Source organism: Lutra lutra, chromosome 7 (genome assembly GCF_902655055.1).
Source record: "Lutra lutra chromosome 7, mLutLut1.2, whole genome shotgun sequence".
NCBI lineage: Eukaryota > Metazoa > Chordata > Mammalia > Carnivora > Mustelidae > Lutra > Lutra lutra.
The window spans coordinates 47,496,579-47,513,057 of NC_062284.1; positions in this window are offsets into that span (position 1 = coordinate 47,496,579).

The window sequence follows — 16,479 nt, forward strand, 5'->3', positions numbered from 1 at the left end:
CCCGGACCAGCAGCATCAGTTAGCATCCCCTGGGAACTTGTTAGAAATTGAGACCTATGGAACCAACTAGGAACTTAGACCTGTGAAGGAGTGGTGCCCAGTGGCTCATATGGTAGCAAGCCCTCTCTCTCCAGGATTCCGAGCATGCTCAGGTTTGAGAGCCCCTGCTCTAGGGAATCAAGATACAGAGGGACCAGGAGAGGCCTGATAGAGGATCTGGAATTTGAACCATAAGGCGTGACTCAAATATGAAGAGGCAACAGGAAGGGGGAAAGTGGCTTTAGGTACCAGCAACAGCATGAGCACAGGCGAGGAGATGGGACAACTTGGCCTGTGCTGGGCCTGGAGAGGAAGCCAGCTGCTGAAACAGAGTACAGTTGTTGGGAAGAGTAGAAGCTAGTGTCAGAGAGGTAGGGCCTCAAGTACCAAGAAGGAGGTCAGCCTTGGCGTGCAGGCCATGGGAACCATTGCAGGTTTTTGAGTGGGAGAGTGACAACAGTCTGGCACCTCTTTCAGACCCACAGACAGAGTCCTTCCCGAGGTCTCACTGGGCTCCCAAGGGAGCTGAAGGCCTACATGCATCAGCAGCCCCCGAAGGCAAGGAGATCCTGCTAGGAGGTGAGGAGGCTGTAAGGGAGAAAGCAGTCCTCCCTCCCATGGATGACCTCTGAGCTCCAGCCTCACACGGGCCCTGTACAGGTATTGAATTATGAATGGAGATTGCCCAGAAATAATTGCAAACATTATTGCCCCCCCACATACGTGTGTCCTCTTCGGGGCTGGGGCAATAGATTTTGTTGCTTTAACTCTCCAGGGTAGTTATAAATTAGAGCTCTCACTTTACAGTGGGGTAGGGATCCTGGGGAGAGGGAATCCCTCTTGAAAGCCCAAAAAAGGTCAGACCCCTCAAACGCGCGTGTTGGTTACCCTCAACTTTTCCTTCCGTTTGATCTATTCCACCCTTCCCTATTAAATAACTAATTATTTAACATCTTTTAAAGCTTTGTTATATATTAGAACAGGCAGGACACAAATGAGTGCTTTTAATAATATAAAAGCCCATTAGCTTCATTTACTGTTAATGTTAAAATAAACATGAGGCAATTTAGATATACTATTCCAATTTCACGGAAACTTTGATGTTTTTCTTCTCTAGTCACATAATTAAGGGAAAAACTACTAATGATATTAAGTTTGTACAGTGTTAATGACAGAAACAGGCACAAGCTGAAATTGCAGCCATTAATATGAAAAAATAAAATATTTAACAGGGGAGATAGATGAGTGCAATTTTAATAAACCAAAATGAAGAAAATTAATTTTAGAAAGTTCCACAGTCTTTCACATGCTACCATTACACAAGCTGTCTAATAGATTATTTTCGTGGTCTGGATTATTTATCGATGGTCCGGAGGAATGCCCTGGTTTTTGTGCATTGTTTGGTGGATGACGAAGGTTTTGCCTTTATTTGTTTAATTCTTTCCCCCTTCTCTCTACTGTACCGCCAGTCCCCAGATGGAATCAGCTTTATTTACAGTGTGCGCTTTGACAGACAGAATGTACCAATAGCCTGTAGGTGAGACAGAAGCGGGGCCATGATGTAACCTGCCGGCAGATTCTAGTAGTGACCACCTACTGCCAGGGTCTGGGTGGTTACAAGGGCTGAAATGTTGGCTCACAGGTGACAGCTGGCTCCAGAAGGAGAAACCCCTGTGTCTGGGTGGGGACAGCCACTGCTCTGTCTTCCACTTTCCTCTCTGGATCTGGATCTTGCCACTTACAGAGGGTTGAAGAGCGTGTCCCCCAGATTCATTGAAAATGGGGTCTTTGTAAGGGTAAATGTAATGAAGGTTACATAGGGTAGATGTGATGAAGGTTAAGGATTGAGGTAAGATCATATGGGATTAGGGCAGGCCCTACATAGAATGAAAGTGTCTTCATGGAGACAGAAAAGACACACCAAGGCACAGAGAGGTACAAGCCAGGACAGGTCAGAGGGATTGGAGGGAGGCTGGACATGCTGAGGGATGAGTGGGGACGAACAGAGCGGGAAGAGACAAGGAAGGGGTGGGTGTGGCCATGCTGACACCTTGATTTTGGACTTCTGGCCTCTAGAATAAACAGCTGTTGCTGTAAGCCTCCAAGCATGTGGTTATTTGTTACAGCAGCCCTAGGATCCCCGTACAGTGCTGAAGGACCACACCATGGAAATGAGCATCCCTGAGCTGTCTCAGGACGGGATGGGGGAATGGTCCAAGCTGCGGGGAAGGGAATGGAATGTAGAGCAGGAGCGGAGGGAAGGGCAGTCCAGGCTGAGGGGACGTGGCCCCTAGAGCAAACACAGCGTGTGCTACGGGCTGTGGCAACAGAAAGGCATCGGGGTGAACTGACCCAGAGACACAGTGAGGTGTCCTGGGCCTTGAGGGTGGGCATGAGGTGGGGGGCATCAAGCCAGTGCCCTGAGCCAGGGAGGTGAGGCACAGAGGCTGGCTCTCCCGATGGGGCTCAGGGTGGCACTGGGTGTTGGGGGAGCCAGTGGAAAGCCCATGTGTCAGAATAGCAGCGTGTGAGCCGCTGACCAGTCAGAACAGCTCCCACTATTTGCTGTGTGTGAGGCAGGGAGACAGTTCTGGACCTTAGCCTCTTATCACCTTCACCAGGATCCAAGGAGGACGCTCATCTTACTGTTCTTAACATCTCCATTTCATAGATGAGAAGATGGGGGCTGGGAGAGCTGGAAACTGGCCTGGAATGGCATATTGAGGTGGGGGAGTGGGGCTTCACCCCTGCCCCCATTTTCCCTCCCATCTCTTTGTCCAGAATTAGATCACATGATCACTCCTCAGCAACAGCACTGGGGAGGGGAGTGAGGTAAGTGATGAGTGTAGACCAAACAGGCTCCATCTCCCCGGGGCTGAGGCACCCTCGCTCCCAGGGCCAGGTAGAAGGGGATCAGTTGAACAAAAGGGAGGTTCTGCAAGCAAGGTGTGAAGAAGGGGAAAGGTCCCATCAGGGTTGTGTGCCCCACCGTCCAGCTGCCCCTCCAGCTGGAGATGCCCACGATTACAATTGCAGATCCGGGTGTTCAGTACAGAATGAGGGAAGGTGCAGCAGGGCACTGTGGGGGCCCCTAGGGGAGAGCAGGAGCTCTGGAGGAGCTCAGGGGAAGATGGTGGGTGTGAACTGAGCCTGGAGGATGAGGATGGACTTCCCAGATGAAAGACGGCCCGAGCAAAGGTGCAGGGGTAGTGAGGATGTGCACAACTGGGAATGAGGTTGTCCATCCAGTGTGATCTGAGCATGGGAACACGGGGGAGTGACAAGTGACAGGGCCTTCCTGGTCTTCAGGAATGGAGCAGGGAAGGACTAGTCAGTATGCGGAGGCCTGGGGTTTGTGACTACAGTGCCTGCTTCCAGAAGACGGGCCCGCAGGAGATGCCTGCCATGGGGGTCAGAGAACTGCCACTCCCAGCTCTGGTCCTAGTGGACCACTGACCCAGAGATGCGCTCCCTCCTTCCCTCTTCTTCTCTCCACACAGCCATTGCTTTTGTTAATATCACTGAACAGAAACCAAAGGAGTAAAAAATTACGGCCTGGCCCCAAGGAGCTCACAGTTTAGATTTTAAAAAGAGAAAGAATGAAATCTAAATACAGGTGATACTTTTTAATCATGGTAAAATACACATGAAACAGATCATTTTAGCCACCGAAGCATGCATGCTGTATAACCATCACCAGCATCAATCTCCAGAACCTTTCCATCTTCCCAAACTGAAACTCTGTCCCCATTCAACAGTAGCTCCACGTTCTCCCCTTCTCCCAGCTCCTGATATCCAACATTATGCTTGCTGTATATGTATCAGATCTGTGTATTTGATTATTCTAGGTACTTCCTGTACACGGAATCTTGCTGTATTTGTCCCTTCATGTCCAGCTAATTGGGCTTTAGCATGATGCCTTTGAGGTCCATCCGTGTTGTAGCAGGGGTCAGAATTCCATTCCTTTTTAAGGCTGAACAATGTTCCATTGTATGTAGAGACCACATTGTTTATCCATCATCCGTGGACGGATGTTTGGGTGGTTTCTACCTCACACTATCGTGAATGCTGCTAGGAACACGTGTATACCCCTATCCATTTGAGACCCCGCTTTTGCTTCTTTTGTGTATACACCAGAGGTGGAGTTGTTGGATTAAATGGTAATCTATGTTTAATTTCATTTTTATTTAAAGATTTTATTTATTTATTTATTTTAGAGAGGGTGAAGGGCAGGGGGAGAGGAGGAGGAGAATCTCAAGCAGACTCCCCATTGAGCACAGAGCCTGATGTGGGGCTCGATCCCCTGACCCCAAGATCATGACCTGAGCAGAAAGCAAGAGGCAAGAGTCAGACATTTGACCAACTGAGCTGCCTAGGCACCCCCTATGGTTAATTTTTTGAAGAACTGCTGTATTGTTTTCCACGGTGGCAGTGCCGTTTTACAGTCCTGCCTATGGTGCACGAGGGTTCCAGTCTCTCCACCTCCTCTTTTGTTTTCCTGCTTTTTGATAATAGCTGTCCTGATGGGGTGAGGTCACATAGCTCAGCTTTTGAGCCAAGGCAAATTCCTGTGAAAATTAACCAGCAGAATAAGAACACAGCAGAAGGCTCAACAACCATGAGGGAGAGTGGGGGACCATGCAGACAGTGGGAAAGAGGGGTGTGTGAGGAGTGAAGGATGCCTCAGATCCAGGAGAAGGTGACACCCTAGGGGGCAGGGACCTTCGGGGGTGGGGATCTGGCCTTGGTTGCTATCTGGGGGAGGGAAACTGGGGCTGGGGGAGGGGAGACAGGTCATGGGTATCGTGGGCCAGTGGGGAGGGCCAGGCATTCACAGGTGGGCCCTGTCCCAACTGAATAACATTCCCACCTCAAGCTCACCCAACTTGTACCCTCTCCATGGATCTCACTGTCCTTGGCCCATCCCACCCCTCTTCTTTCTCTTTCTCTTCCAATTATATTTCCAGTGCCTAGCTCAGAGTTTGCACACACCAGGACCTTAGTGAGTGTTGTTGTTGTTGTTGTTGTTGTTTTTAAGATTTATTTATTTAGGGGGAGGAGGAAGGGGAGGAGGGGGGGAGGACGGGCAGAGGGAGGTGGAGAGAGAATCTCAAGCAGACTCCCCACTGAGCGTGGAGCCCAGCACAGGGCTCCCTCCCAGGACCGAGCCACAATCAAGAGTTGGCTTCTTAACCGACTAAACCACCCAGGCGTCCCCTTAATGAATGTTTGTTAAAGGAAGAAAGAGAAGGTGGCTGGAAGCACGGCTGTTAGCCCCCCTTTGACAGACCAGGAAACTGAAAGTCAGGCTCATTCCATAGAACTGCAGCCCTGGCTGGGTTTTCATGACGCTCAGTGCCCCAAACCATCCCCCTGCCCCGCTCTGCCACTCCCTCCCTGGGCCATACTAGCTGTTTGTAGCTCCTTAAAAGAAACTCCATGCAGAGAGGACGCAATGATTTTCCCCATACCCAAACCTTATAGGAAATAATTACAGGAATTAATTAATTAACAGCAGGAAATAATTGGGTAAATTACTTTCACTTGCATGTATGTAACAGCTTGTTGGGCGGGGGGAGGCCCTGCGTGCATGGGAGGGTGTGGGAGAGTTAGAGGGAGGCCCCAGCAGCCCGAACGGTGGGCACAGAGTCATCGGTCTGCTCCGCTCTGCCATTCATGAATCAGGGTCTTACCTGGAGAGGACTTCACCGAGTGTCACTGGGTGTCACTGGTGTCACTGAGGCATTTAAGCCGGACCGTGTAACCAGGTGGCTCTGCATTCACCCAGACTGATCCGCAAGCCGGAAGGAACTGCGTTAACCAACTGAACTGTCTGGAAATCCAGCATAATGAACACCCCAAGGTGTCGTCTTACTAGCTTGCTGTTGCCTGCCTCTACTTGTCACCATTCACACTTTTCTTAAATTTCTTGAGTGGGAATGTTCCCATAGATGCGGGTCTGGGGAAAGAGGACTCAGAGTCTTGCTGCCCGTGAAGGCTCAGAGTCTCAGAGACTTAAACCATCTGGCATCTTCCAAGACACATTCACCTCTGCTGCTGAAGTGTTCTTTTTTTTTTTTTTTAAAGGTTTTATTTATTTATTTGACAGAGAGAAAGATCACAAGTAGGCAGAGAGGCAGGCAGAGAGAGACAGGGGGACGCAGGCTCCCCGCTGAGCAGAGAGCCCGATGCTGCTGAAGTGTTCTTAGTAAACCGTGTCAGGGAGGCAGGGCAAGGACGACTTTGAGATGTGGCAACATGGCTGAAGAAAAAGGGGGTCATGGGTGTGGTGGCAGAATGATTCCAAAGGCACATTTCTCTTTTCGGGCTGTTGCTCTCCTGTGGTGTGACCCAGAGAAAGTCACTTCACCCACTTTGGGTCTCGATTTCTGCAGTGGACCGTCCCCCAGAAGTACCCTGTATGTACTCACTGCCCCTCCCCCATGCCAGGATTTCTCCACCTTAACACTATTGGCATTTGGGGCTGGAGAATCCTTTGTGTGGAGGCTGCCCTCTGAACTGGGGGCTGTTTACAGCACGTGTCCTTGGCCTCTGGATGCCAGCCATCCTCTTACCCCACCCCCCCCACCTGACACCGCAGATGTGCCAGCCAAAATTGTCTCCAGACATTGTGCCAAGTGTCCCTGGGGGAACAGTTGCCACACTGAGAACCACCAATCTGTACATAGGTGTGGGCTTTGGGTAGAGCCGCTCATCTATTTCTTAAACATCGTGAAGCAGGTGCTGGTGCTGGAAATCCCAAGTTGCCTCTCTTCATGGGGTTCCCAAGTGTAGCACGGGAGTCAGGCCATTGGGGGGATGATAGTGGGAGAGCATGAAGCACTCTGGGAACTGAGGAGAGGGCCCTGGAGGAGGAGGGTCCCAGCTGAGTCCTGGTGAGAGGCACCTGTGTGATGTGCTCTCATCCTAAAGTCTTCCATGATGCCCGACGTTAGATCAGCTCCCTTGGTCTGAGGCACTCAAAGCCCCAGGCCAAAGTCAAGAATGTATTCTGGGAGGCACAGACAATAGGTTTTTGTTAGCCATTAACAACTTGGTCTGGGCCAGTTCTGCAGGATGAACCCCTGCCACTTGCTGGCTTCCTTCCAGGCTTAGCTAAATGGCCACCTGCTCCGTGAACTTCCATGGAGGGCTTAGGTAAAATCGGTCCCATGCATCTCACCTCCCAGAGCCTACAGGAAATGAGACTTACTAAGTTAAGATGAGAGCAGTGCAAAGTGAAACTTTCAGCCTCTCCAGTACCTGGAAGGGGCAGCCCAGGTAGGGCAGTGCGTTGGCGGCTGAGTCCTAGGCAGCTGGGCACAGGAAATCTGGCTTTGGGGATCTGGGGCCTGGAGACTAACTAGAAAATCTGGCTTTGGGGATCTGGGGCCTGGAGACTAACTAGGAGGAAAGAGGAGAGGAAGGTATCTAGCCTAAGCACCATCTTCCTGACAGTGTTGTCATTTACTGATCCTGAGGTTACCCACACAAGAGGGCACACTTGATGTAACTGTCATTCAAAGTGTGGCCCAGGGGCCAGAGGCATTAGCGTCATCTGGGAGCTGGTTAGAAATATACAGTGGCCCCAGTGCTGGACCTATTTAATCAGAATCGGCATAGTCCTAAGACCACTAAGGACTCACATGTGCTCCTAGGTGCCCCTCTCCATGCCAGACATTGGAGAGGATACAAAGTGGGCAGGTGCACCTCCCCACGGTATTACCTGCTAGAGTCCCATGGCCTCCCCACCGGCCCCCTACTCTCTGAAGGGTGAAATCCAAATCCCTTTGCCCATCAGTGAAAGCTCTTGGCAATCAAAATCACACAACCCTTCCCAGACCTATCCTTCTGAATGCCCCTCCAGGTACCCTGGGCTCTTGCCAGAGGAAACAGTGAGCAGTTTGTTAGCACCGGCCTTGCCTTCCAGACTCCACAGCTTTGTCCAAGTGGCCTCTCTGTGCCTCTAAAGCAGTCTCCTGAGTCTAAAATTGCCGGGTTTACTCAAGGGTCACCTCCTCCTAGAAGCCCATCTTGGCACTGCTGCAGAGTGAGCACTATCTCCTGTGACCTCTCCCTGCCTGTGGCTGGCCCCTCTCTGAGGATCGAGTTCTCTCTCCCCTGTCCTTAGCCATGTCCCTAACCCTTTGGATCTCTGTTGTGACCTCATACAGATAAGCCATGTAGGTTCAGAGATGTTAAGCCACTTAATCCACAGCACACAACCAGTTAGATAGATGCTAAGCTGGGAATCAAACATCTATCCACTGACTCCAAAGTCTGTATCTGTTCGCTATGCCCTGAATGAGTCTCAGAAAATCCATAGTTCTCGCTGTGCTCTAACAAGCAATGCAAAGCCAAGATTTAGAGGCATGAAGAGCACGTGGAAGTCACTTGGTCCAGCTGCTCATTTTTCCTGGGGGTAAACTGAGGCCTAAGGAACGAGAAATGACTTGCACGGGGCTGTGGTGGGGCTAGGGCTGGACTCTGGGTCTGGGTGACATCGAGGCCCCATTCCTTTCCTCTGGGCCAGACTCAGGGGAGTGAAAACCCATGGGCTTGGGTAATCGGGAAGCCATTCTGGAAGGGTAAGAAGAGGAAGGAAGTTAACTGGGCATCTCCTTCATACCAGGCAGTTTGCCCTCTCATTCAGTGCCTGCAACAGCCCTTCGGATCATCCCATTTTCCCAAGTTAGGGAAAACTGTGGAAGTCTTGGCAGGAGCAAAAAAAAAAAAAAAAAAAAAGGTTACTGGATGTCCTGAATAGTATGCCTTTATGGGCAATCTGTGCATCTTATAGTGTCAGAGGTATTTTACAACTAAGTTGTAGAAAACTGATGATAATGCAAATGATTCTTGTCCGTAGACTTGCAGATAAGTTGTGTCTGTTGGATGCAGATGACTACTGCCTGAAGGGTATTGACCAGCTTGGCACTATTTGTAAATCCATTTCAGATTCTCCATATGCATGCTCTTCGGGTCCTTCTTAGAACCAGTGTTTTGTTTTTTTTCTTAAGAGGCAAATTTGTTCTTTTTTTTTTTTTTTAAGATTTTATTTATTTATTTGACAGAGAGAAAGAGCACAAGCAGGGGGAGCAGTAGAGGGAGAGGGAGAAGCAGGTTCCCTGCTGAGCAAGGAGCCTGATGGGGGACCCTGGGATCATGACCTGAGCCAAAAGCAGAGGCTTAACCATCTAAGCCACCCAGGCACCCATAGAACCAGTTTTTAATACCTTACCGGTTTCCTTATTAATTAGCGAGTTAAATAAAATCTTTTTTATATTTGTGCATCCTTTTTACTTTTAGAAAACTGTTCTTTAACATAGAATTGTTAAAAACAAGACAACAGGCCTCAAATGGAGTCACTTATGCTAAGCCCCTCATACCAAACCGAGGCTTAATTAAAGTTTCGTCTTTCTCAGAAATGGAATCCTAAACCAGTCAGTCAGGAATTACCTGATCAGCACTAGCAACTAATCTGCCTGATAGTTAGACCCTCGCTGTCTCCTAAAGGAAAGTGACCTTGCCATAACCGATTCCTTTTTGCTCCTATAACTTCCTTGTTTGCCATCCCTTCTGCCTAGAAAAGTCCTTTGTTTTGCACAGCTCCTCAGAGCTCCTTTCTGTCTGCTGGATTGGATGTTTCTTGATTCATGAATCATTGAAGAAAGCCAATGAGATCTTTAACATCTACTCAGTTGAATTTTGTTTTCTAATAGGACAAAACTTAAAGTGTAAATACCTTGCCCAGGGTCACGGCTTGTAAGAGCGACAGTCCAATTTCAAACATTTGATCCTTTCTGCTACGCATCCCCTACCCAACTTGACACTCTTTCTTCTTACAGCTCCTGGCTTACAAGGGGTACAGCTCTGTGGCCTCGTTAGCTTCTCGGAGCTTCAGTCTCCTTGATTATGGGTTGAGAATGTCAGATCTCCCCCGCTTACCCCCCTTAGTCTCCTCGAGTCGTGTCTACGGATGTACTTTGGGAAAGGTGAAGGCCCACGTAAGTAAGTGTATTATGATAAAGGTGGCCCGTGGCTGAGGACTTGGGATTGGATCTGAGGGAGAATTCTGCCACTTGGCAGCCCTATGACCTTTTTCAAATCATTCCATCCTGTCTTCCTGTCTCAGATCATCAATCCATGGAGCTGTTGGGCTTGCCCTGCCCCCACACAGAGATGCTACAAGGAGGAAAGGGCACGTTAGGTGCCATGGAGAGGTTAAGCCCTAGTGGGTTGGGACTGTCCTCACTCTGACCACTGTAGAGGGTGTGGGAGACATGAAGTTGGAATGCAGGAGCTCCTGGTCCTTCTCCCAGGCTCTTCCTCTGGGGGCCAAACTGAGCTGCCAGGAGGGAGTTCCTGCATAGGGCTCTCTGCCCCTTGCCTTCCCCTCTACCTCCCTCAGCCAAGCCAGTGGCAGCTGTCAAATCTACCTTCATCTGGAGGCACTTTCCCAATGAAAGCTGGGGAGCCAGACCCACTGCTGGGCCAGCGAAGGTGCTCCATGATGACCTCATTCACAAAACCCTTGGAGCAACTCCTATGCACGTCCCCATTTATTTATACTCACTCGATGATTCTGGAGCTCCATCCAGCCTGGATGTTTCTCCAAGATGGCTTTGTAGCAGGTGGGAGCAGGTGTGGAGTTCCTGCGAGGTGCAGGTATGCAAAGCAGAAGGAAGGCTTGGTCTGGTCCCTCCCGGTTCCTGTTCAAGAGCACATCCAGAACCTCAGGGTCAAAGGCAGGCAGAGCACATCAAGTCCAGAGGGCGCTGCTGCTAGGTTATCAGAGACACCTGGGGAGCTTTTAAAACTCCAGATTTGAGGACTCAGACCCTCTAAATCAGAGTCTGAAAGGGCAAGCCATGGCAAGCTTTATTTTTAAAATCTCCCCAGGGGCTCTTGGTGCCCAGCAGCCTACTTTGGAAACCACTCTTCTAAAGTAATCTTCTTTCTCTGAACAAGGAGGAGCCCATGACAGAGGGGTTAAGCCGAGTGCCAGGGTCACTAAGGCTGTCCTGCATTCCCCTTTGGATCCATTGTTCCAAAAGGAACCGTTCTTAAGGGGTTGGCATTTTCTTGGAGTGAAACTGCTTGCAGGAACTGCTGCAGGGGGTAGAGGAATGGGGAAGGAGCTCTTTGCCGCATTCCAGAACAGATCTGGCTGTGAACAAACGAGAAAAAGCTTAAGCGTAAGCCGGGCTGAATGGATAATTAAACAGATAGCAAAATGGAATGCAGCTCCACACACCTCCTGGGAGCTGGCTGGGGGAGATAATATGCTTTCCTGTTGTCAGAAGGCACAGGAGGAAAAACAACTGGGCCTGGCCGTTGGCCATTTAACAATATTGCTTTTGTAAACAAGTTGAAAAATCCAATAACTGTAAAACTTATGGCATGTCCTTAAAAGCCTGTCGCTGTTTTTGCCATAAATGGATGAGTGTTTCCGATTGAAGGTGTTCTAATTAAACAGTCCACATCCCCAGGGCGTTGAGGTCATCCTTGGGAAGGAGGGTCTGATCCCTTCTGGTGGCCTCGGGACCTGGGGTACGGGTGCAGCTGTGGCAGTGTTTGGTTTCCTTAGTCATTGTGCTGTCTTCCAACTGAACAGCTTACCTCCTGCCTGTGTTCTACAGCTAGAGCTACCGCCAGAGAACATTCCAGAACAAACGCAAGGAGGCGAACTTGGGATCTGGCATGACAGTAATGAGTGCTGACCATGGGCCGCTCAAAGAGGTCAGCCCTTCACCTAGGAAGGAGGAAAGGCTGTTCAAAGAAACATTTGGTGGTAGAAGCAATGCAGTAGGAGAAAGTGTAGAGTGGCCTAGAGGAGTGTGCGCATGTGCGTGCGCGCGCGCACACGCGCACACGCACACCCTGATAAGGAAACCAGAGGGAGAGAGCCAGACATGAGCAAGTGGAACAGACAATGTAAGGTGGATGCTTTGAGGTTTGGGGGTTTTCGTGGAGGAATCACAGCAACTCAAGGCTGGATGGGATTCCAAAAGCCATTTGGCCCACCAGCCAGCTCCCACTTTCAGCTTCCCCTTGAGGAATCGGGGCAGACTTCATAGGTTAAGGGCACAATGCTTGACAAGGCTCTTACTCCAGATACCCTCTGCCAGTTCAAGGATCCCTTGGGCCACCCTCACTCCGACCAGCCGGCTACAAATTCAGGAATTCCCAGAGTTCCCATGACCAGCCTCAGATCAGTAATTTGCTAAGAAGACTCACAAAACTCAGGAAAGCACTGTATTTATGGTTATGGGTTTTTTTTTTTAAAGATTTTATTTATTTGACAGAGAGAGATCACAAGTAGGCAGAGAGGCAGGCAGAGAGAGAGAGAGGAGAAAGCAGGCTCCCTGCCCAGCAGAGAGCCCGATGCAGGACTCGATCCCCGATCCCAGGACCCTGAGATCATGACCTGAGCTGAAGGCAGAGGCTTAACCCACTGAGCCACCCAGGTTCCCCATGATTATGGGTTTTTAAAAAATTATGGTAAAATATGCATAACATAAAATTTACCACCTTATGTGCTATGAAGTATGTAAACCTGGCGATTCAGACCTGTACCCTGGGCCTACTAATACATTATATGTTAATAAAAAAATAAAAAAAAATAACAATTTAGAAATAAATTTAAAATGAAATTTGAAAAAAAAAATTACCACCTTAACCATTTTTAAGTTCAGTAGTATTACATACATTCACATGGCTCTACGGCCAGTCTCCAGAAATCTTTTCATGTTGTAAACCTAAACTCGATATATCCATGAAACAACAGCTCCCCGCTGTTCTCGTCCCCTGGCTCCTGGGAACCACCCTCTACTTTCTGTCTCTATGAATTTGACTATTCTTAGGTACCTCATATAAGTGCGATCATACAGTATTTGTCTTTTTGATGACTGCAGTTTTAGCAAAAGTTTGCAAACCTGAATTGGCCAAAGGGAGAGACACATAGGGCAAGGCCAGGAGGGTTCCAGATGCAAAGCTGCTCTGTCCTCAGGGGTGTAGTACCCTTAGCACTTTTGACAGTTGGAACAGGTCACCCAAGCTCGGTATCCAGAATTCTTCTTCTTCTCCTTCTTCTTTTTTTAAAAAGATTTTATTTATTTATTTGACAGACAGGTAGGCAGAGAGGCAGGCAGAGACAGAGAGAGGAGGAAGCAGGCTCCCCACCGAGCAGAGAGCCCGATGCAGGGCTCAATCCCAGGACTCTGGGATCATGACCTGAGCCGAAGGCAGAGGCTTTAACCCACTGAACCACCCAGGTGCTCCCAGAGTTCTTCTTGAGGCTGCATGACGCAGGCGTGATGGAGTGAATCACTGGTCACGTGATCGAACTTAGTCTCAGGTGCCCCCTCTGAGGTCAGGCTGATACCACATGACTCAGAGCTCCAGCCCTCTAACCCATGGGGCTGGTCTTTCTGATGGAGCCCGCCCCTCTCATCTGAGTCATTAGCATAAACTATGGAGGGGCCCACCATGAATCACCTCATTAACATAAACAATTAGGGAGAAGGTCTGGGGATGCCTATCATGAGTAATGAAGAAATATGGTGGGAAATACCAAGGGAGTAGACATTACCTGCTAGGGCCAGGGGACACAGGCTGGCCCACGTCTTTATTACACACCCTCCCAACTTTGTTGCCCTTAACCTGACACTCACACAGGGCTTCCTGGATGACCAGTGAGCCATCTGTTGACGAACAGGCTGGGGACCCAGGGCTCGTCATTTAGCTCCTTGTGGCCTTCCGCGTGCCTTCACCTCTCTGTTCCCTGTCAGCTCCACAAGAGCAGGATGTTTGTCTTATGCCCTGGTGAACCCCCAAGTCCTGGCAGGGTGCCTGAAGGCACATAATAGAAGCTCAATCAAGTATTTGTGGAATGAATGAAAATACTTCAGTCAGGATACCTGCACCAGGAGGACTGCTGTCAGAGTCTGATGTGAGGGCCCATGGGGAGCTGTCAGGTGACAGGCAGAGTTGAGGGACAGGAACTCTCTCTTACCAGAGCTGTGGTTGTGGCCATGTTAGCCAGGTAACTGGTGTAGCCTTTGCTGAGGAGCTTTCTAGAGATTTCCTGCTTTGACTCAGCAGAGCAACTGAGGGAGGCTGACCAGGTCCTCTGACTCTTATGGGAGATCTGGGGTTCTTTTTCTAACACCTCACCAGAGACCAGCCCAGTTTCCAAAATGATCTAGTTCCCTGGAGAGCAGGTGGGAGAGGCCAACTGGCTTTTCCTCTCACAGGACAAGGAACAATAGGAAAACATGTTGCCTCCTGGTTCTTGTCAGGTCTTTTCCTATCCGTATTCTGGACTGTTTTTGGCAGATGAGGACACTGCAGCTTGGAGGTCAAGGTCTCATGGTAGCAAGTGGGAGAGCAGCCCATCCAAGAGCCTGGGCTGGCCTGGGGTGGACAGAGGCTCTGGAGTGGGCTGAACAGTGGCCCCCAAAGACGTGTCCCTGTCCAGGAAACTGAACGTGATCTTATTCGAGGAAAAGGGTCTCGGCAGATGTAATTAAGTTAAGGACCTCAGGACGAGGTCATCCTGCGTTATCCAAGAGGGCCTGAAACCCAGTCACACATGTCCTTATAAAAGACACACAGGGAAGAGAGAGGGAGAAGAGGGGACGGCCATGTGTAAATGGAGGCAGACATGAGAGGTTGCAGCCACAGGCCAAGGAACGCCTGGGGCCCTGGGAAGGTGGAAGCAAGGATGGACTCTCCCCTAGAGCTTCTGGATGGAGTAGGGCATAGGCTGGCTGACCCCTTGACTTTGGGCTTCTGGCCTCCAGAACTGTGAGAGAATAAATGTCTTTGTTTCAAGCCACCAAGTTGGTGGTGATTTGTTACAGCAACTACAAGAAGCTAATACAGAGACCTAAACTGTACCCCGTGGCCTCCCCTCAGGATGGATCTAAAGAGGGACTAGAAGGGAAACCTGGGTGGAGGGGACAGTGAGAGACTACGACATGTGTGGGGCAGTCTGTCCAGCGCACAGACTTCTCCCTCTTCTTCCTGGTGGGACAAGGCTTAGGACCTCTGACCACTGCCTCCCAGGAAAGAGACCTCCTCCTGGTAATCTAAGCCAATCACAGAGAGCCTTGTCTCCTTTGCCAGTGATTGGTTAAGGGGTGGGCATGTGACCCCCCCCATCCTGTCCAATGAAACACTAGAGGGAAAGTTCCTCGCATCTGAAAAGGGATATAGGGAATCAGATAGTCCCCTCATGTTCTGCGGGACTTGTCAGGAGGTGGATGGAACCCCAGCAGCCACCTTGTGATGATGACAGTGAGCTGGCTTGTTCAGGATGGCTGAGGGCAAAAGGAGAAGGGCAAGTGTCTGACTCCTGAGTATGCCTTCTGGCAGCCTCCAGACTTCTTGTAGTGATGATAATAAATTCCTTCCTGAACTTCTTGGGTCAGAGATTTCTGCAGTTACAGCCAAAGAACCTCCACTCAGTGTTTTCTTTTTTTTTTTTTTTTAAGATGTTATTTATTTATTTGAGAGAGAGAGCATGGACAGGGGGAGCAGCAGAGGGAGAGGGAGAAGCAGACTCCCCACTTAGCAGGGAGCCCAATGCGGGGCTCCATCCCAGGACCCTGAGATCATGACCTGAGCGGAAGTCAGATGCTTAACCCACTGAGCCACCCAGGTGCCCATACCCAGTGGTTTTTGAAGATATTTTCTTTATCAGATCTCACCATGATAACATTTTACATTTGAACCTGTTACACAGTCATGTATAGAACTGAAATAATTCACAAGGTAGTCTGAAATATTTTTTTAAAGTTTATTTTAGAGAAGAAGGAGGGGCAGATGGAGAGAGAGAGAGAATTTTAAGCAGGCTCCACCCCTGCACAGAACCCAGTGTGGGCTCAATCTCACAATCCTGAGATTTTGACCTGAGCTGACTGACTGAGCCACCCAGGTGCCCCCTGAAATTTTCTGTTTTCTATTTTTTGTTTGTTTCATTGCTAGTCACAATCTTGTAAACTGATATTATGACCTCCTTTTGGTAATGACATACAACTTGAAAAACACTATGCTAAAGATCCAGAAAGAGATGCCAGAGAGAGAGAGAGAGAGAACAAAAGGAGGCAAGATCCCACAGACCCGGCCCAGACCCTGAGATTTTACAGACATCACCGAGGTGGCTCTGGCACAAAGAAAGATGGATGGAGAGGGAGAAGCACAGAAGAGAGATGGCTGGGAAGAACGAAACATAGAGCCACTCACCTACAGACGCCAATGAAACATCCTCAGAAGGCAGAGAAGGAGACAGGTGACAGCAGATGGAAAACATAGAAGCCCAGGGACGGAAAATCTAAAATGAGATGCAGGGACAGAAACAGAGGCCTGGATAGAAGCATCTAAGACTGAGTTGCAAAGACATGGGTCCCGGACAGCCAAAGGGGATCGGAGATGGGC